The sequence below is a fragment of the Urocampus carinirostris genome, chromosome 4, assembly GCF_059441175.1.
Source record: "Urocampus carinirostris isolate Australia breed hairy pipefish chromosome 4, RoL_Ucar_1.0, whole genome shotgun sequence".
Classification (NCBI taxonomy): Eukaryota; Metazoa; Chordata; class Actinopteri; order Syngnathiformes; family Syngnathidae; genus Urocampus; species Urocampus carinirostris.
The window spans coordinates 7,844,015-7,865,037 of NC_142352.1; the positions used below are offsets into that span (position 1 = coordinate 7,844,015).

The 21,023-nt window shown below is 41.9% G+C and overlaps 1 protein-coding gene across 4 annotated transcripts in view; it reads left to right on the forward strand.

Annotated features, from left to right (window-relative positions):
- Positions 1-21,023, forward strand: part of tspan4a (tetraspanin 4a) — a 344,680-nt gene that overhangs the window by 114,502 nt on the left and 209,155 nt on the right. The window lies entirely within an intron of this gene.

The window sequence follows — 21,023 nt, forward strand, 5'->3', positions numbered from 1 at the left end:
ATTATGACACCATCCCCTGATCTAAAACCTACATGAGGGCAAGAAAAAACTCAAAAACCTCAAGTCAAGTCCTATTTGAAGAGCCTTTAATCACAAAGAGTCTTAAAGGGCTTCACAGACCACTGACTATTGCAAACTACAGACTATTAAGACACCATCTCCTGATCTACCAGTTCAGTAGCCTAGATGGTAAGGCGCCCGCTTTGAGACTGGGAGGTCGGTGGTTCGCGCCCCGGCCGAGTCATTCCTAAGACTTAAAAAGTGGTCGGCGGCGCCCTCTGTTGGCTGCGGCTGCATCGGCTCGCTACAACGGGTCAGGTGCAATCGACATTTCGTTCTGTGTACATTGTTACACAGAATGACAATACAAGGAAATTATTATTATTATTATTATTATTATTATCTAAAACGTACATGAGGGCAAGGAAAAACTCAAAAACCTCAAGTCAAGTCAAGTCATGAATATTTGTGACACCCTTAATCACAAAGAGTCTGAAAGGGCTTCACAGACTACAGACTATAGCAAACTACAGACTATTATGACACCATCCCCTGATCTAAAACCTACATGAGGGCAAGGAAAAACTCAAAAACCTCAAGTCAAGTCAAGTCATGGTTGTGACGCCCTTTATTACAAGGAGTCTCAAAGGGCTGCACAGATTATTGCAAACCACAGACTATTATGACACCATCCCCTGATCTAAAACCCACATGAGGGCAAGGAAAAACTCAAAACCTCAAGTCAAGTCAAGTCACGGTTGTGACGCCCTTTATCACAAGGAGTCTCATAGGGCTGCACAGATTATTGCAAACCACAGACCATTATTATGCTATCCCCTGATCTAAAACCCACATGAGGGCAAGGAAAAACTCAAAACCTCAACATGAGGTAAATGAAGAAACCTTGAGGTTGGAAAACTAGGAGCTCAAAAAACTGCCGTTTCAGATTTGTTTTCACAATTCAATACCTTTAAATCACAGATAGATGGATAAACTGTCAACGTAGAACCGAGATAGCCGAGCCCGTCCGAACGGATCTTTTCCTATTCTTAGCTGTGCAGTGTCGGATACGAGGATTACAGGGAACGTCAATCGAACTGGAGTCTATTTTATTTTTTTGTGTGCTTCAAATGCTTTTCCCCCACCACACACATGGGAATGACAATATATTGATGCCATCTGGTTCCTGCTTAACAAAAGCCTGTTAAGTCGCCTATAGAAGCAGAGGGTTTGAGAAAGCACTCCTACCTATGGCTTGGGGCGTGAGAAAGCACCATGACTGAATGAACTGTAAGCGTCGCCATTTTAAAATTTGAGGAAAGACGGAAAATGCATGTACAGTGTTCATTTTAAAAGTGATGGGTCCCGGGGACTCGCATGCTCAAAAATCTATGGGTCCCAACAGAGATCTATGGCTTCCCAAAATGTAGGTTTAAATTAAACTCAATTCCAAGTGTTTATTGTCATATGCACAATAAAGTTGCGAGCGAAAAAGAAAATAGAAACTAAGGAATGGTTGGCATTTCTTGAATCCCAAGACTTTAACCTTCCGAATGATATTTGGAACGATGCATTTGAGTGACGTCCGCTTGGTTGAAATTGTAAATCGGCGACAAATATATACCGTATTTTCCGCACTATAAGGCGCACCTAAAAGCCTTTATTTTTTTCAAAAGCTGACCATGCGCCTTATAATACAATGCGCCTTATATATGGCTCAATATTAAATTGCAAGGTCTCGCAACTTACGCAACAGCCGTCGACTCGATTTTCCCCCGAACGTGGAGTAGTCCGCGGCGTATGCTGGGATTTATATACCGGCGTTTCATTGGCTAACCAATGTGTCAATCATCAGTTAAATCGATCACTATTGGCTGAAGTTATTCGGAGCCTCGGATAGGCTGGAGGGCCAAAACAAACCCTGCAATTGGCCGAAAAAGATGACTGATTAGCAAGCTTGCTAAAGTACGCCATAAAGAAACATGTTTCATTAGTCTGTATTTGTAAATATTTGACTCTCCTGGATTTACTACACTCACGGTTGTAAAAAGACCATGATTGCGTATCATTATTGAACGTGAGAACTTAGGTGAGCTATGCGGCTTTATATTTTCCCGGTATCTTGTTTTAGAACGATCTTGATGTTGCTGTGATGAGTTGAGTGAATTAAACTCAATTCCAAGTGTTTATTGTCATACGCACAGTAAAGTTGCGAGCGAAAAAGAAAATAGAAACTAAGGAATGGTTGGCATTTCTTGAATCCCAAGACTTTAACCTTCCGAACGATATTTGGAACGATGCATTTGAGTGACATCGTACGGACACCGCATCCGCACGTGTCTACGACACGTATTTGCTTCTTTGGAAGCTTTCGGAATGTTAAGGGGGTAATCAGTTGGACTGAACCATCTGACTGTTTTGTCGACGCTCCCATTATAGCGCCTTATAATCCGGTGCGCCTTATCTATGGAAGATATAGGACCAAAAACTATTTTTTGGGGGTGCACCCTATAACCCGGTGCGCCCTATAGTGCGGAAAATACGGTAATATAAATCTATATATTCATTCAGTTTTAATCATCACAATTTATTGGTAATACAAAGCAGTTATCACTTCAGATTTTTCAGTTCATATATTCTTCGTGTGTGAGAGATATGCAAGATATAAACTCTGTTGGCAGAATTACTCAGATGAAAACACTCATTTAGGTTTTAACCTCCCTCGCGAATGGAACCAGCACGACCGTGCAGCCATCTTCCCAGAATCCCCGGCCGTACACCCCCCGATCGGTCAGGAGGCGTGGTTTATTTTCTTGACACATAAACAGGAAAAACCAAGTCACACATAAGCGCGACTTGACAAGAAAATGAAATAAAATTGAGAAACGTATTTACAAAGAAAATGAAATTAGACTGATCTTTGAAACGTGACCACGTGTATGTGTGTGATGATGGTTTTTATATTCCTAAATATAAAAACAGGTTAATTTCATAGCATGGAAGTCTGAGAAATACACATCCAAAAACAGTCAACATTACAATATTGGTAATGGCAATATTGTAACGACTTCATATCTACAAATTATGCTAATGGATTCATGTTGATGAGTTATGCTAACGGATACATACTAAAAAGTGATGCTAACGGCTAAATGCTAACTTCTTCATGTTGAAAAATGATTCTAATGCTAACATGCTAACGACTCAGCAAATTGAATGGGCTCAATGCATTCCGGATGGGCCAATTCACATCGAACGGCCCATTCTATTTTAACATGTAAGTTTTTAAAGTGTAATAACAGTGTTATTACTATGGTTTTACCATGTAAGTGTTTTTTAGACCGCGGGAATTGTCTAGTGTTCACTTAAAATCCCGCTGAATAAAACTTGAATTCGCTTCGGTTTGGTTTCTTAGAGTACCATGACGAATTATACATCAAAAATTCCAGCTCGACTGGGAGTATCCTGCTATGTTCTGGGTTACCGATATCCGTCACCACGACGACATAACTGACGATTTAAAAACCCAGAATTTCCCATTCCTTTTGAACGAGACCATCTCAAATTAACTTTCCAGTACCGGAGGGGATGTGGGGGGGCGGAGTCCCCCCACAGAACCAAGTAAAAATTTATAAATACAGCTTTCCCAGGTAATAACTTTATGTTTTATTTCCGTATCATCTTCCAGATCAATCACAGCTCTTACAATTGCCGCGGGAATTGTCTAGTTTTGTGTTGATTTTCACCTCATACTTGTTAGGTTCAAGTCTCCAACATTTATAATAAAACGCTCTGAAATAAAAGGCAAAGAGAATCGGTTCTTTAGAATTGGTTATTTTATTAATCATTATCATGAGAGCGGCGGAGACCAGGCTGTTACAAATCTCCTCCTCGCTCTGAACAAGTCCCCGAACCCTCCCTTCTAATATTAAGGTTCTTGGAGAAAAACAACTTGAGTTATGGCATGCACAGGTCAGGGTGCACCCACTGGAATGTGAAAGAGACAGAAACAAAAACTCATGGCCTTGAGAAACAGCTTAGGCTGAAAACTATACAAAAAGGGCTGAGAACACTTATAACATATTTGTGTCAACTGTAGGATAAATATACGTATATAATCCCAACAATACTAACTTTTTTTTCGGAGGCATACTTAACCTTCACCACAACAATGACGTCATCTCGAAGCAACCAGATCTCGTTTGCCGAGATCGGCGTGCAGCGAGACCAAAACAACAATGGCGGATCTGCCTGACGAAAAGTTTGGAGTGCGGTAAATCTTTGTTAAAAAAATGTCTATCCTATTTGCTTAGTATCGATAATATCGATATATAGAGCGATCTTCCCACCCCGACGCTTAACGCAACCATCAAATGAATGCTGGAAAACGCCCAAGACAGCAAGCAATCTGGAAAACCAGCCCAACATTCATAAAGGTGCGTTCGCACAGCAGATATTGCCTATGCAAGCCTATTTATATGAAATGTGTCAGCTGCGGGCAGTAAAGAAGAGCGCAGCGTTGCTAACACCAGGCACACCATAATTAACGATGCATTTGCACATTTTGATGGGATTTAAGACATTAAGATGTGCCCTATACATGTGATAATAGGGTACATATATACGTATTTTAGTATTCATTCATTCATTCATTCATTATCTGCACCGCTTATCCTCAGTAGGGTCACGGGGGTGCTGGAGCCCATCCCAGCTATCTTCGGGCAGTGGGCAGGGAACAAGTGTGTAAAAAGTAAAGGTTGGCCTTATACTGTCTTGTGTTGCCTTGCCCTTTATGTTTAGATTATTTACTCATTTTAAAAATTTTCACTGGAAAACAAAAATTCACAGGTGGGTTTTCCAGGGTTTGTACGGATGCTTGAAATCCTTGAGAAGGCTTGAATTATCAGGAAACCAGAACAGACCAGGAAACCCCGGAGCATTCGTTTTAGTTCTTTATTTAAGGAAGCGTTCAGGGCTTGCTGGAGACGCCGGGCAGAAAACTTCGATTCAGAACGAGTTGGGAATCGAAGTGCGGAAGTCAGGCAGGTCGTGTTTACCGGGGCTGGAGAGGAGATCAAAGCGTGGGACGGAAACAGGTCGGATCGGAGGCAGGCAGAAACGGGTAAGCAGAGTTCTTAAATGAACGGGATATCAGGAGAAACACACAGTTACAAAATGTACACTCTGACACTAAACTCTGGGCGCGGCGCGCTTAAGAGAGAAGTGCCAGCCAATCAGAAGGCGCCCACCCAGGTGCCACATGATTGCTCCAGTTGATCAGAGTTAGTAATCATGACATGAATTTTAATGCTGTGTTTTCAAGATTTGAAAAGTGCTTGTTAATGCATAAAATTGTTGCCATGTTTCCCGGTAATCACGCAGGGCACACAGAGACAGATAACACACTCGCTCTTTCACACCTAGGGACAATTTGAACCGGCCAATTAATCTGACATGCATGTTTTTGGGAATGTGGGAGGAAATCGGAGTGCCCGGAGGAAAACCCCGTAAGCATGGGGAGAACATGCAAACTCCACAAAGGAAGGTTCGATCTCATGAACTAAGAACTGTGCCGCACACGAGCTAACCACTGCGCCGCCGTGCTGCCCCGTATTTCATTAATTATTCATTATTTCAATCACGGTTTGCTACTGGAAGGGTATGGGCACCACCAGGCTGTACTCGCCCAAATATAAAATACAACTCCCACAAATGTTTTTTTCACGAGTTGTAGCTCCTGGTCATCTGTTTAATCAGTAATGGATCTGGCGTTGGTGAGTTACTGTCACGGTTGCCATGGCGCCCAATAGGCCCCCGCCGTATGGCGCCAGCTTCTGTCACGGTGGCCTTGGCGCCCTATTGGCCCCGCCCATGGACACCGGCTGAAGCTCGTTGACAGATTGGCTCCAACTAAATTCGACTTGTATGTGATCTCCTGTTTGAATGCCACAAGTGTCCTGCATGCAATGACATGTGTCGCCTCATGCAACGCTCTCAGTGTTTGCGGAAGTACTCATGGATGTGAATGGCCGATCTTATCTAGAACTTTTGAACTTATTGTGCTATTGGAGGGAGAGCGCATCCACAACTTTATCATTTTATTAACTATATATCAAGACTTTTTAAGGTATTAAGAGTTTGACTACGTCTGCCCAGAGACGTTGCACTGCAGGTCGCAAGAAAGCATCTGGACTCTTCGGATAGATCAGATCTGTATGGGATTTAGAACCACATAAAGTGGTCTGGGTCTGGTGTTGAAAAATCGGATATGTTCCGTTCATACAGTGTCACGGTTGCCATGGCGCCTAGTTGGTCGCAGCCGGGTGGCGCTGGGTTCTTTCATGGTTGCCACGGCAATTGGCCCCGCCCACAGACACCGGCTGAGACGCATTGACTGATTGCTCCTTGGGAGTACTCAAACCCTGTCCTTTGAGCCGTTAGTTGTCTGAGCGTCTGTGATACTTCGGCAAGACTCCTAGTTCTGTGAATTTGCCTGCGTTTGTTTTATTTTTGGCCTGATTTTTTTTATTGTGACCACTCTTTTGTTTGGATTTCAATCCTCTTCCGCGACCATCGATCCCCGGATCGAGTGTGCGCGCATTCCTCCTCTCCCTAATAAATTGTGAGTATGTTACGCTATTGGGTTCTAAATTCTGTTCGTCCGTGACATACAGACTTTAACAAATGTGATCCAGGTCGAGTAAGTGGCAAAAAAATCTAATTTTCCTGCAGTGTGAACATAGCCGTAGGGGAAGCTGCTTGGTGTTGATGTGAACAAAGGGATGTGGTTTGTGTTTTAAGTCTATGAGATTGGATCCTGAAGTAAGTGTTGACAAAGTCATTATGTGATTTGACTCTTTGGGGAAGTCATTGGTAGGTGTGGGTGGTAGGACGGCAGAGACAGGTGAGGTGGTAATGAAAGGAGAATTAACATGTAAGGAATGGAAATGTCAGGATGAAAGCGGCAGCGCGAAGTCGTTTTAACGGTCCTATTAGTTGTAACATGAAACAAGTGAACACGGGAGGGAATTTGTGACAGTCGCATTTGGCCATTTTGCAATGATCATTAGTTTAAACCTGAACAAAGAAGTACTGCTGGGTGTCCAAACAGGACTTTTACAAGCAGGGTCCGACCAAAAACCACGAACAGGGTTTCGTACGGGTGCTTGAAATCCTTGAAAATGCTTGAATTTTAATGTGTTCTCAAGGAATGAAAAACTGCTTGAATTATAGGCTGGAGGGCCAAAACAAAGCCTGCAATTGGCCCAAAAAGATGTGTCAATCATCAGTTAAATCGATCGCTATTGGCTGAAGTTATTCGGAGCCTCGGATAGGCTAGAGGGCCGAAACAAACCCTGCTATTGGCCGAAAAAGATGACTGATTAGCAAGCTTGCTAAAGTACGCCATAAAGAAACATGTTTCATTAGTCTGTATATTTTACTCTCCTGGATTTACTACCCTCACGGATATAAGAGGACCATGGATGCACATTATTGTTGAACACAACGACTTCGGTGAGCTACTCCGGCTATATATTTTCCCAGTATCTTGTTTCAGAGTGATTTCGATGTTTCTCTGATGGGTCTTTTTTTAAATTAAACTCAATTCCAAGTGTTTATTGTCATATGCACAGTTAAGTTTCGAGCAAAAAAGAAAATAGAAACTAAGGAATGGTTGGCATTTCTTAAAAAAAAACTGCTTGAATTATGCTTGAAGTCCTTGTAAATCCTTGGAATTGTTGCCATGTTTTACAACAAGTATGCAGACAGCGAACGAGTTTTATTTAAACTTCGCGCATGCGTGGAAATAATCAATGAGGTCACAAATACGTCTTTTCATACACACAACGAAAAAATAACTGAAGCAGCAGTAGGTAATCTATAAGTTGGCTTTGAAAGTCCTTAAAATTGCTTAAATTTAGCCATGAAAAAGTCAAGTCAAGTCATTTTTATTTGTATAGCCCTTAATCACAAAGAGTCTCAAAGGGCTTCACAGGTTATTACACAGACTATTTTTTTCAGACTATTATTACACCATCCCCTGATCTGGAACCAACATGAGGGCAAGGAAAAACTCAAAAACCTCAACATGATGAAAATGAAGAAACCTTGAGAAGGCACATGTGGCATCCCCCCTTTCAGGATTACCAGAAAAAGGTGTGTGAAATACCGTAAATTCCGCACCTGGTTATAAGCCGCACCCACCACATTTCAAGAGGAAAACCGATTTTGTACTTACACAAGCCGCACCTGTATTTAAGCCGCATGCGCCCACATCAAAACATGTAACACAATCACAAAATTAGCCCAAACCCGGCTTTGAGTCCCGCGATTGTAGCTGAATATGAAGTACACAGGCCAAAAACCACAGCCGGCAAAATGAACGGAAAACGATGCCGGTACTTAAGGTTTGATGCAGACCTGCAGAGTCTGAGTCCCCGTTGAAAGTAATCCAAGGAAAAAAAGTCTATATTTCCAAAGGTAAGGGTGGAAAAAATATATATCCATTATTGTCCGCCGCGACAACAGGTCTCACTCACCTTTACCCCACTTCCCGTCAGCCCGCGTTTGTTCCGCCCCTCGTTTTTAATTCGCAAAACATATCAGAATAAGTTTCTGGAATAAATACATTACAAAAATATACAGGTGCAAATACATATTATACATCGGTTACCGGGGCGGCAGTAGCTCAGGAGGTAGAGCGCTCGTTTTGGGATCAAGGGATCCCAGTTCGAATCCCGGCTCGTCCGTGTTACATGTCGAAGTGTCCTTGGGTAAGACACTAAACCCCTAATACCCCCAATAAGCAGGTTAGCGCCTTACATGGCTGCAAGGCCACTATTGGGAAATGTGAAGCACACTGTAAAGCGCTTTGGGAAGTCATTGACTTGAAAAGCGCTATATAAATGCAGATCATTTCATTTCATAAAAACGATGCCGCCACTGTTCCCTGGTGTTATCACTTTGCCATTGCATTTCGTACCTTGCGATGAACGGCATCTGGCATCAGTTTGAATGTCATTGTCCAATGAAGCGTCATCGCCCCTACGGGTCGCTTCCAGGAGGACAGGTGAGAGAGCTAATAAAAATATTGATACGCTAATGACTAAAGTATATGTGTGTATTAAAATCAGACTACCGTAAATTCCGGACCATAGAGCGCACCTTTTGTACTTACACAAGCCGCACCTGTACATAAGCCGCATGCGCCCACATTAGAAGACCGGACTTTAAGTCCCGTGATTGAAACTGAATTTTGGTTTGAACGTCCTTCTTTACAGTACACAGTCCAAAAATCACAGCTGGCAAAATGAATGCAAAATGATACCGGTACTTAAGATATGATGCAGACCTGCAGAGTCCGGGTCCCGTTGAAAGTAATCCAAGGAAAAAAGTGTATATTTCCAAAGGTGAGGGTGGGAAAAATATATATCCACTATTGTCCGCCGTGTCCACAAACACTCACTTTTACTGGTCCCCACTTCCCGTCACTCCGCGTTTGTTACGCCCCTTCTTTATAATTGGCCTGTGCAAGACATATCAGAATAAGTGTCCAAAATAAATACATTACAAAAATATACAGTTGCAAATACATATTATACATGGTTACACATATTGTCGGAAAGAAACTTTGTCATATAGACGCAGTTAATGGTAGCAACTCGCTAGCAACACGCTCGCAACACAGCAATCGGGTCTGTTAAAAAAAACATACCGTTCTTGTAGAAATTACGGTAAACCCTCCTCATCTTCCTCCTTATAACTGACGTCATCAAACTCATCTTCCTTCAAGTATGGGAAAAAGACGTTGTCATATACAGTAGACGTCGTCCCACGATCCCTTATTCAAAAACACGCTAGCAACACGCTCGCAAAGTGAAATTTACGTGCAGTAGCTCTGTTTCCTTCTTTATCGAACTGCTCGATTGCGTTTAGCTTGAAAGCTACGTCATGTGCCTTCCTATTTGTAATTTGCATGATTAGGATATGTCTACGCTAATTTAATTTGTGCACAAGCTAAGAAGTTGCAGTCTTCCTCTGCACATATATTCCACCGGTCTAAATCTTACCTTTTGTACTCAGCGCCGCTGGCGGCCGTTAGAAAAATGACAAAAATTGGCTGAATAATCCGCAGGGTTGAACGTTTGGGAAAAAAGTAGCGGCTTATAGTCCGGATTTTACGGTATTCTCTTGAGAATAATTCCCTGGTTTGGAATGGAAAAACACTAGCTGGTAATGAGATAGCATTGTAATAGCTCAAAATGCTGTTAACGCAGCAGCTACACGACGGCACTAGTTTACACAGTAGTCTAAAATGCTCTCCATTCTCCCCCATGGGGCTCAGGCAGAAGGAATTGAGAAAAAAAAAGACCGGTAATAAGGACAGCATCACCGTGATTACCGCGGTGACTAATTGGTCCCTTTTTTTCGCTTTAGTAGGTAGATTTGGCTCAGCCTTTGGCTCTCCACTATTGATAAACCAGGTTCTATGAGGCACAGCCAAGTTCCAAGTGTGCTGAGATGAAATTGAGCGGGTGTGTGACCTGAATTCAAACACTCGCTGGATTGGAAAAATGAAGAAAAACCCAACCATTAGCCGGCCATGCATCCTGTCGGCAAAATTGTATTGTTAGGGTTTGCAATTTACTCTCATTTGAGGTGTTTTGTTTATTATGATTAAAATCCAGGATTGGGTAGGGTTACTTTCATTTACTTTTGGATGACTCCACTACCAAATATGCTAATAAAAGACAAAATAAACTCAATTTGAATACAATGATGACTCACAACACGTGGTAAGCTTTCCCTCCTGGCTTTGATCTCTTTGATCTCCGGCAAAACTAACATAAAATGCGACAGAAACAAAATGAAACTAAATCCAAACAGCTTGCCAACATCATTTTTGCCGTTCCATGTATTCCGTGACTCCCCAAGCCTGCCCAAAATGGAGTTATTTTATTCATATTTAGTTTCTTTTGTCTTTTATTAGCATATTTGGTATTGAAGTAATCCAAAAGTCATTGAAAGTAGTCAAGTCAAAGTAACCCTACCCAACCCTGGTAGAGAGGCTACTTTAGCTTAGTGGTTAGCACGTCTGCGGCACAGTTTTGAGGACATGGGTTCAAATCAGCTCCCAGCCTTCCTGTGCGGAGTTTGCATGTTCTCCCCGTACTTGCCCGGGCGCTCCTGTTTCTTCCCGCATTACAAAAACATGCAGATCAGGTTAATTGGCCGGTCCAAATTGTCCATAGATATGAGTGAGCGAGTGAGTGGTCTGGCTTACTTAAGCTTAGTCAGTGTTCATGACTCCGCTCTGAAAAAGACACTGGCCAAAAATGGCCCAGGCGAAAACCTCCAGTAAAACTAACATCAAATGCGACAGAAACAAAATGAAAATAAATCCAATACAAATGTGCAGCAGTTATTTCCCGAGCTGCGCATTAGCCTGAGAAAAGAAAGCCAAGTCTACATCTAAGGAGCAGTTGTCTGGTTGACAAAGCAGAAGATTGGGACGGAATTCTTCCAGGCTGGCTGTTTTTCGTCTACCCGACAGTTGAAGAGCAGTAATATATAATGTTCCCTGTCATTTTCCTTACGGGTCTGAGCGTTCACACAAAACCGGTGAGCAACGCTTGAAACAACAGTGAGCCACCATAATCCCAAGTGTGGCAAGATAATTAATTTTCAAGTTACATTTTGCTGAGTTTCTGGCAATGCATAATTATTTTTCACTTTTGAATGAATTGACTCATGTACTCTTGCAAATGTTGTACAGCCTACAAACGTCCTTTGTTCTTACAATTCTTTCATGAGATTTCCATTTCTTTTTTTCCTGGTATCTTTTGTCGCATAATACTTACATTTTTGGGGGCTTATTGAGTCAGTTGCACGATACAGAACTGTAATTTAATCACATTTTTGAGTGGAAGTACAATGTTGGCAACAAGATTCACTTGATATCATTGGAAATGATTTGAATGCAACACAAACTTTTTCTTCTTTTTTCCGTGTTTTTTTCTACTTTTTTTAAAATTCTTTAAAAAAAAATCTCATTTTGTTTATTTTTTTCCGAGCTGTTCCTTTTTTCTTTTTGTTCTCCTACATTTCTTTCTTTTCTTTTTCCTGGGTTTTTTCTAATATTTTCCTTCTTTTTTTCTCTTCCTTCTGTTTCTTTTCTTCTCAGCTTTTCACTACTTTTTCATTTTGGTATTTTTTTCTTTTTCGTTCTATTCCCCCCTTCCTTTAAGTCATTTTGTGCATCATTTTACATAATATTTGGTCATGTTGGGTTTAAAGAAGCAAAAACAACCTGAAGAGCCGTTTAGGCTCCTTTTAGTGAGCCGAGCTGACAAAGTGGGTTCTCGACAAACTCTACTAACTCAACTTCGTTCTACTTCGACTCAACTTCAAAATACCGCATTTAGGACACAACGTCAGGGGAACCCGTGTATTTTTACTTTCATGCACTGTAACTTTGACTTAAGTCGCTTCTTAATTAGTAATTTTGAGCCCTCATTTTTGTGCGCTGGCTAGATTTTCTTGTGCGCTGAGAATGTGCGAGCAGTGCGCAATTGCCCCGGTGCTGTGGAATGCTCTTCCCCCTGAGATTTCATCTGCAACCTCAGTGGAACTCTTTAAATCTAGGCTTAAAACACATTTCTAGTCAATAGCATATGAATAACCTATATTTTATGTTGATAATATGTGTATTATTTGCCCTTATGTAGGTTTTAGATCAGGGGATGGTGTCATATTAGTCTGTAGTTTGCAATAGTCTTTGATCTGAGCAGCCCTTTGAGACTCTTAGTGATTAAGGGCTATACAAATAAACATGACTTGACTGATTTGACATGTTTTTGAGCGTTTCCTTCCTTGCCCTCATGTAAGTTTTAGATCAGGGGATGGTGTCATCATAGTCTGTAGTTTGCAAAAGTCTTTGATCTGAGCAGCCCTTTGAGACTCTTTGTGATTAAGGGCTCTACAAATAAACATGACTTGACTGATTTGACATGTTGTTGAGTGTTTCCTTGCCCTCAGGTAGGTTTTAGATCAGGGGATGGTGTCATCATAGTCTGTAGTTTGCAATAGTCTTTGATCTGAGCAGCCCTTTGAGACTCTTAGTGATTAAGGGCTATACAAATAAACATGACTTGACTGATTTGACATGTTTTTGAGCGTTTCCTTCCTTGCCCTCATGTAGGTTTTAGATCAGGGGATGGTGTCATCATAGTCTGTAGTTTGCAAAAGTCTTTGATCTGAGCAGCCCTTTGAGACTCTTTGTGATTAAGGGCTCTACAAATAAACATGACTTGACTGATTTGACATGTTGTTGAGTGTTTCCTTGCCCTCAGGTAGGTTTTAGATCAGGGGATGGTGTCATCATAGTCTGTAGTTTGCAATAGTCTTTGATCTGAGCAGCCCTTTGAGACTCTTTGTGATTAAGGGCAATACAAATAAACATGACTTGACTGATTTGACATGTTTTTGAGCGTTTCCTTCCTTGCCCTCATGTAGGTTTTAGATCAGGGGATGGTGTCATCATAGTCTGTAGTTTGCAAAAGTCTTTGATCTGAGCAGCCCTTTGAGACTCTTTGTGATTAAGGGCTCTACAAATAAACATGACTTGACTGATTTGACATGTTGTTGAGTGTTTCCTTGCCCTCAGGTAGGTTTTAGATCAGGGGATGGTGTCATCATAGTCTGTAGTTTGCAATAGTCTTTGATCTGAGCAGCCCTTTGAGACTCTTTGTGATTAAGGGCAATACAAATAAACATGACTTGAGGTTTTTGAGTTTCTCCTTGCCCTCATGTAGGTTTTAGATCAGGGGATGGTGTCATTATGGTCTGTAGTTTGCAATAGTCTTTGATCTGAGCAGCCCTTTGAGACTCTTTGTGATTAAGGGCTCTACAAATAAACATGACTTGACTGATTTGACATGTTGAGTGTTTCTTTGCCCTCATGTAGGTTTTAGATCAGGGGATGGTGTCATCATAGTCTGTAGTTTGCAATAGTCTTTGATCTGAGCAGCCCTTTGAGACTCTTTGTGATTAAGGGCAATACAAATAAACATGACTTGAGGTTTTTGAGTTTCTCCTTGCCCTCATGTAGGTTTTAGATCAGGGGATGGTGTCATTATGGTCTGTAGTTTGCAATAGTCTTTGATCTGAGCAGCCCTTTGAGACTCTTTGTGATTAAGGGCTCTACAAATAAACATGACTTGACTGATTTGACATGTTGAGTGTTTCTTTGCCCTCATGTAGGTTTTAGATCAGGGGATGGTGTCATAATAGTCTATAGTTTGCAATAGTCTTTGACCTGAGCAGCCCTTTGAGACTCTTTGTGATTAAGGGCTATACAAATAAACCTGACTTGAGTTTTTGAGTTTTTCCTTGCCCTCATGTAGGTTCCAGATCAGGGGATGGTGTCATAATAGTCTGTAGTTTGCAATAGTCTTTGATCTGAGCAGCCCTTTGAGACTCTTTGTGATTAAGGGCTATACAAATAAACATGACTTGAGGTTTTTGAGTTTCTCCTTGCCCTCATGTAGGTTTTAGATCAGGGGATGGTGTCATTATGGTCTGTAGTTTGCAATAGTCTTTGATCTGAGCAGCCCTTTGAGACTCTTTGTGATTAAGGGCTCTACAAATAAACATGACTTGACTGATTTGACATGTTGAGTGTTTCTTTGCCCTCATGTAGGTTTTAGATCAGGGGATGGTGTCATCATAGTCTGTAGTTTGCAATAGTCTTTGATCTGAGCAGCCCTTTGAGACTCTTTGTGATTAAGGGCAATACAAATAAACATGACTTGAGGTTTTTGAGTTTCTCCTTGCCCTCATGTAGGTTTTAGATCAGGGGATGGTGTCATTATGGTCTGTAGTTTGCAATAGTCTTTGATCTGAGCAGCCCTTTGAGACTCTTTGTGATTAAGGGCTCTACAAATAAACATGACTTGACTGATTTGACATGTTGAGTGTTTCTTTGCCCTCATGTAGGTTTTAGATCAGGGGATGGTGTCATAATAGTCTATAGTTTGCAATAGTCTTTGACCTGAGCAGCCCTTTGAGACTCTTTGTGATTAAGGGCTATACAAATAAACCTGACTTGAGTTTTTGAGTTTTTCCTTGCCCTCATGTAGGTTTTAGATCAGGGGATGGTGTCATCATAGTCTGTAGTTTGCAATAGTCTTTGATCTGAGCAGCCCTTTGAGACTCTTTGTGATTAAGGGCAATACAAATAAACATGACTTGAGGTTTTTGAGTTTCTCCTTGCCCTCATGTAGGTTTTAGATCAGGGGATGGTGTCATTATGGTCTGTAGTTTGCAATAGTCTTTGATCTGAGCAGCCCTTTGAGACTCTTTGTGATTAAGGGCTCTACAAATAAACATGACTTGACTGATTTGACATGTTGAGTGTTTCTTTGCCCTCATGTAGGTTTTAGATCAGGGGATGGTGTCATAATAGTCTATAGTTTGCAATAGTCTTTGACCTGAGCAGCCCTTTGAGACTCTTTGTGATTAAGGGCTATACAAATAAACCTGACTTGAGTTTTTGAGTTTTTCCTTGCCCTCATGTAGGTTTTAGATCAGGGGATGGTGTCATTATGGTCTGTAGTTTGCAATAGTCTTTGATCTGAGCAGCCCTTTGAGACTCTTTGTGATTAAGGGCTCTACAAATAAACATGACTTGACTGATTTGACATGTTGAGTGTTTCTTTGCCCTCATGTAGGTTTTAGATCAGGGGATGGTGTCATAATAGTCTATAGTTTGCAATAGTCTTTGACCTGAGCAGCCCTTTGAGACTCTTTGTGATTAAGGGCTTTACAAATAAACCTGACTTGAGTTTTTGAGTTTTTCCTTGCCCTCATGTAGGTTTTAGATCAGGGGATGGTGTCATCATAGTCTGTAGTTTGCAATAGTCTTTGATCTGAGCAGCCCTTTGAGACTCTTTGTGATTAAGGGCAATACAAATAAACATGACTTGAGGTTTTTGAGTTTCTCCTTGCCCTCATGTAGGTTTTAGATCAGGGGATGGTGTCATTATGGTCTGTAGTTTGCAATAGTCTTTGATCTGAGCAGCCCTTTGAGACTCTTTGTGATTAAGGGCTCTACAAATAAACATGACTTGACTGATTTGACATGTTGAGTGTTTCTTTGCCCTCATGTAGGTTTTAGATCAGGGGATGGTGTCATCATAGTCTGTGTTTTGCAATAATCTGTGGTCTGTGCAGACCTTTCAGACTCTTTGTGATTAAGGGTGTCACAAATAAACATGACTTGATTGAGGTTTTTGAGTTTTTCCTTGCCCTCATGTAGGTTTTAGATCAGGGGATGGTGTCATAATAGTCTATAGTTTGCAATAGTCTTTGACCTGAGCAGCCCTTTGAGACTCTTTGTGATTAAGGGCTATACAAATAAACCTGACTTGAGTTTTTGAGTTTTTCCTTGCCCTCATGTAGGTTTTAGATCAGGGGATGGTGTCATTATGGTCTGTAGTTTGCAATAGTCTTTGATCTGAGCAGCCCTTTGAGACTCTTTGTGATTAAGGGCTCTACAAATAAACATGACTTGACTGATTTGACATGTTGAGTGTTTCTTTGCCCTCATGTAGGTTTTAGATCAGGGGATGGTGTCATAATAGTCTATAGTTTGCAATAGTCTTTGACCTGAGCAGCCCTTTGAGACTCTTTGTGATTAAGGGCTATACAAATAAACCTGACTTGAGTTTTTGAGTTTTTCCTTGCCCTCATGTAGGTTCCAGATCAGGGGATGGTGTCATAATAGTCTGTAGTTTGCAATAGTCTTTGATCTGAGCAGCCGTTTGAGACTCTTTGTGATTAAGGGCTATACAAATAAACATGACTTGAGGTTTTTGAGTTTCTCCTTGCCCTCATGTAGGTTTTAGATCAGGGGATGGTGTCATAATAGTCTGTGGTTTGCAATAATCTGTGGTCTGTGCAGCCCTTTGAGACTCTTTGTGATTAAGGGCTATACAAATAAACATGACTTGACTGATTTGACATGTTTTTGATTCTTTCCTTGCCCTCAGGTAGGTTTTAGATCAGGGCATGGTGTCATCATAGTCTGTAGTTTGCAATAGTCTTTGATCTGAGCAGCCCTTTGAGACTCTTTGTGATTAAGGGCTCTACAAATAAACATGACTTGACTTGACACTCTCCCCACACCACACTTGTCTTCCCCAAAATAAAACATGAGCGTACATTGTCTTGTAATGTCAAATACCTAATACCCGCTTCCTAAAGGCTGTGTGCCAAAAGACCAAAGATTCTGATAACACCATTTGTCACCACTAGGTCGATGTCTTAGTTTCTGTCACTGTGATTATTTTCACGTCACGCTTCTCGCGCTCCTCTATGCAGGACTCTGTTCCGACCGTCCCGGCTGTTCTCCCTTTCGCCTACCTTCCCTCTTGACATTCCTAATTTGTCATGCCACAGCAGTTCCTCTCGGTCTCCTTCTCCGTCTCCTCTGCTCGGGATTTGTTATGCCGACGACATTCTCCCTATAGACGTCTCATTGGTCACTGTCCGCTGAGTTTTCTATTACCCTCTCTCGCTAAGCCCTCCTGTTCGCTTCCCTCCCCTTGCGTTTGATCTCGCGCGGTTCGAAATTTGTTTTCCCGACGGCGTGCCGCTGTGGTGTTTTTTATGTCTTCCTCTGTGCAACATCTTTATCAGCAGAAAGCATAAAGGGTGTACATTATCGGGGATCTCCGAATACAGTATGGGCTTGTGGATTGTGAATTTTTGTATCTTTTTTATTGCTTTTTTTTAAAATGGTTGTGCACAGTGTTGGGAGTTTAATACATTAAAAAAATGTAGCATTTACCAAATTGTTCGAATTTGTCACGAGGAGACCGGACCAGAACGGAGGTAGGAAGGGAGAACTCAATTGCGTCGACGATCAAAACTTTTATTTACCAAAATAAAAGTCGTCCAAAACTCAGGGACAAGACAGAACAAACAGGCTTTAATTAAAAACGTGCAAACACAGGTTTCTTCCGACTCAAACAAAACAGGACAGAGCAAAACAGACCTGGAAATGCAGACAGAAAATGTAAAACAGAAAATGCAATGAGCCAGCACCCACAAAACCCCAAACCCACCCTTAAGTAGCACACAGGCAAATTAGCTGATCTACTGCAGCCGTGCCCAGGGGGCGGGGCCAGCCGGTTGCCACAGCGACCATGCTGGACACGACAGAATTAGTTATCTGACTCGATTAACCAAACATAACCCTCATTCACCCAACAATGCATGCTTGTTTCTTTAATAAACGAAGTGGGCAGCACGACGGCGCAGTGGTTAGCGCGTGTGCGGCACAGTTATAAGGTCTTGGCAACCTCCTGTGTGGGTTCAAATCCAGCTACCAGACTTACTGTGCGGAGTTTGTACGTTCTCCCCGTGCTTGCATGGGTTTCCTCCGGGCACTCCGGTTTCCTCCCACATTCCAAAGACATGCATTTCAGGTGGATTGGCCGATCCAAATTGTCACTAGGTGTGAATGAGCGAGCGAGTTGTCTGTCCCTGTGTGCCCTGCGATTGACTGGCAACCAGTTCAGGGTGTCCCCTGCCCACTGCCCGGAGATGGCTGGGATGGGCTCCAGAACCCCCGTGACCCTACTGAGGATAAGCGGTGCAGCTAATGAGATGAGATGAGATGGGAATAAACTAAGTGAATTCCACCGAATTAGCCAAATTATTGTCGCTCGAGGCTTCCTTTCTTCTTTTCGATTGTCCCTCTCGTTCTCCGATCTTCTGAAGTTCTTTCTCTGCCCACGCCTTCCTCCAAAACCGGCGTGTCGGCCACCCCCATGGGTGGGCCAGGAACGCCCATATGGGCTCCACCTCGTCGCCACCTCATCTGGAGAAACTCAAAACAACCCCAAGCGCTTCCACGTACTCAGGGCCTTGTTCTCCAAACATCGCCCGCCACCTGCGTCAGAATTCTGTTATCAACAGAACTAAACAAAACATTCGCATTCGGAACGGCTTGACCTGTCATTGACCTTAAGCCTTCTCTGTGAAAAATCCTCATTGCATTCAATAAATGTAACTTGTATAAAATTCTTTATAATAAAATGTATAAAATACTTCACTAGCATGAAGCGGAATCCGATATTACATTATTAGAAGAAATTAGAGGTGTTTTTGCTGTGTTCAGTTCAGTAATTCCAGGTTTTTTCGCAGCGGTTGCTTTTCGGAAATGTCCGGCGATAGACAAAACCCTCAGAGTGGAAACATTTATTAGACATAGGTATCATACAGTGGCTTGCGAAACTATTTGGCCCCTTTGAACTTGAACGTTTGCCATATTTCAGACTTCAAACATCAAGATATGAAAATGTAATTTCTTGTGAAGCATCAACAATAAGTGGGACACAATCATGAAGTGGAACACACTTTCTTGGATATTTTAAACTTTTTTAACAAATAAAAAACGAAAAACTGGGTGTGCAAAATGATTCAGCCCCTTTACTTTCAGTGCAGCAAACTCTGTCCAGAGGTTAAGTGGGGATCTCTGAATGATTAAATGTTGATCTAAATGACTAAAGATGATGAATGGAATCCACCTGTGTGTAATCAAGTCTCAGTATAAATTCACCTGCACTCTGATAGTCTCAGAGGTCTGTTTTAAGCGCAGAGAGCATCATGAAGAACGAGGAACACACCAGGCAGGTCTGAGATACTGTTGTGGAAAACTTTAAAGCTGGATTTGGATACAAAAAGATTTCCCAAGCTTTAAACATCCCAAGCACTGTGTAAGCAATAATATTGAAATCAAGGAGTATCAGACCATTGCAAATCTACCAAGATCGAGCCGTCCCCCTTAGCTTTCAGCTCATACAAGGAGAAAACAGATCAGAGATTAAGCCAAGAGGCCCATGATCACTGCATAGGTCTACAGCTGAGATGGGAGAATCTGTCCATAGGGCAACAATTAGTCATATACTGCACTTATCTGGCCTTTATGGAAGAGTGGCAAGAAGGAAGCCATTTCTTAAAGATGTTCTTAAAAAGTGTTGTTTAAAGTTTGCCACAAGCCACCTGGAAGACAAACCAAACATGCAGAAGAAGGTGCTCTGGTCAGATGAGACCAAAATCGAAATTTTTGGCAACAATTCGAGACGTTATGTTTGGCGTAAAAGCAGCACATCTCATCACCCTCAACACACCATCCCCACAGTCCAACATGGTGGTGGCAGCATCATGGTTTGGGCTCGCTTTTCTTCAGCAGGGACAGGGAAGATAGTTAAAATTGATGGGAAGATGAATGGAGCCAAATAGAGGACCATTCTGGAAGAAAACCTGACAGAGTCCGCTAAAGACCTGAGACTGGGACAGAGATTTGTCTTCCAACAAGACAATGATCCTAATCATAAAGCAAAGGCTACAATGGAATGGTTCACCAAAAAACATATCAAGGTGTTAGAATGGCCAAGTCAAAGTCCAGACCTCAATCCAATTGAAAATCTGTGGAAATAACTCACAATTGCTGTTCACAAACGCTTTCCATCCAACCTCACTGAGCTCGAGCTGTTTTGCAAGGAGGAATGGGCAAAAATATCATTTTCTCGATCTGCAAAACTGATAGAGACTAAACGGAAAAAAACATCTTTGTCTGTGAGCTGTGAGCTTATTTGTAGTTTTCCCTTGTATGTTTATTGTCCATCATGAGGTGGTGGGACTGGCGTCGGTGGTTCAGTTCATCAGGCGGTTTATGTAATCCAATACTCCAAGAAGGAACCAAAATAAGAAAAAGGGAACAGAAAAAGTTTTGTGGGACGGATTGTAAGTCTTTCGATATTGTTTTGGCTGAGTCTGTAGCTGGAAAAGGGTAGAGGGAATGTATTTTTATCAGGAGATTTTCTACATTGGGAAAAAGTGAAACAAGCCCAAAAATGAGGAGGTGTGTTCCTGCTGCGGATATTGCCTATGCAAGCCTATTTATACGAAATGTGTCAGCTGCGGGCAGTAAAGAGAGCGCAGTGTTGCTAACA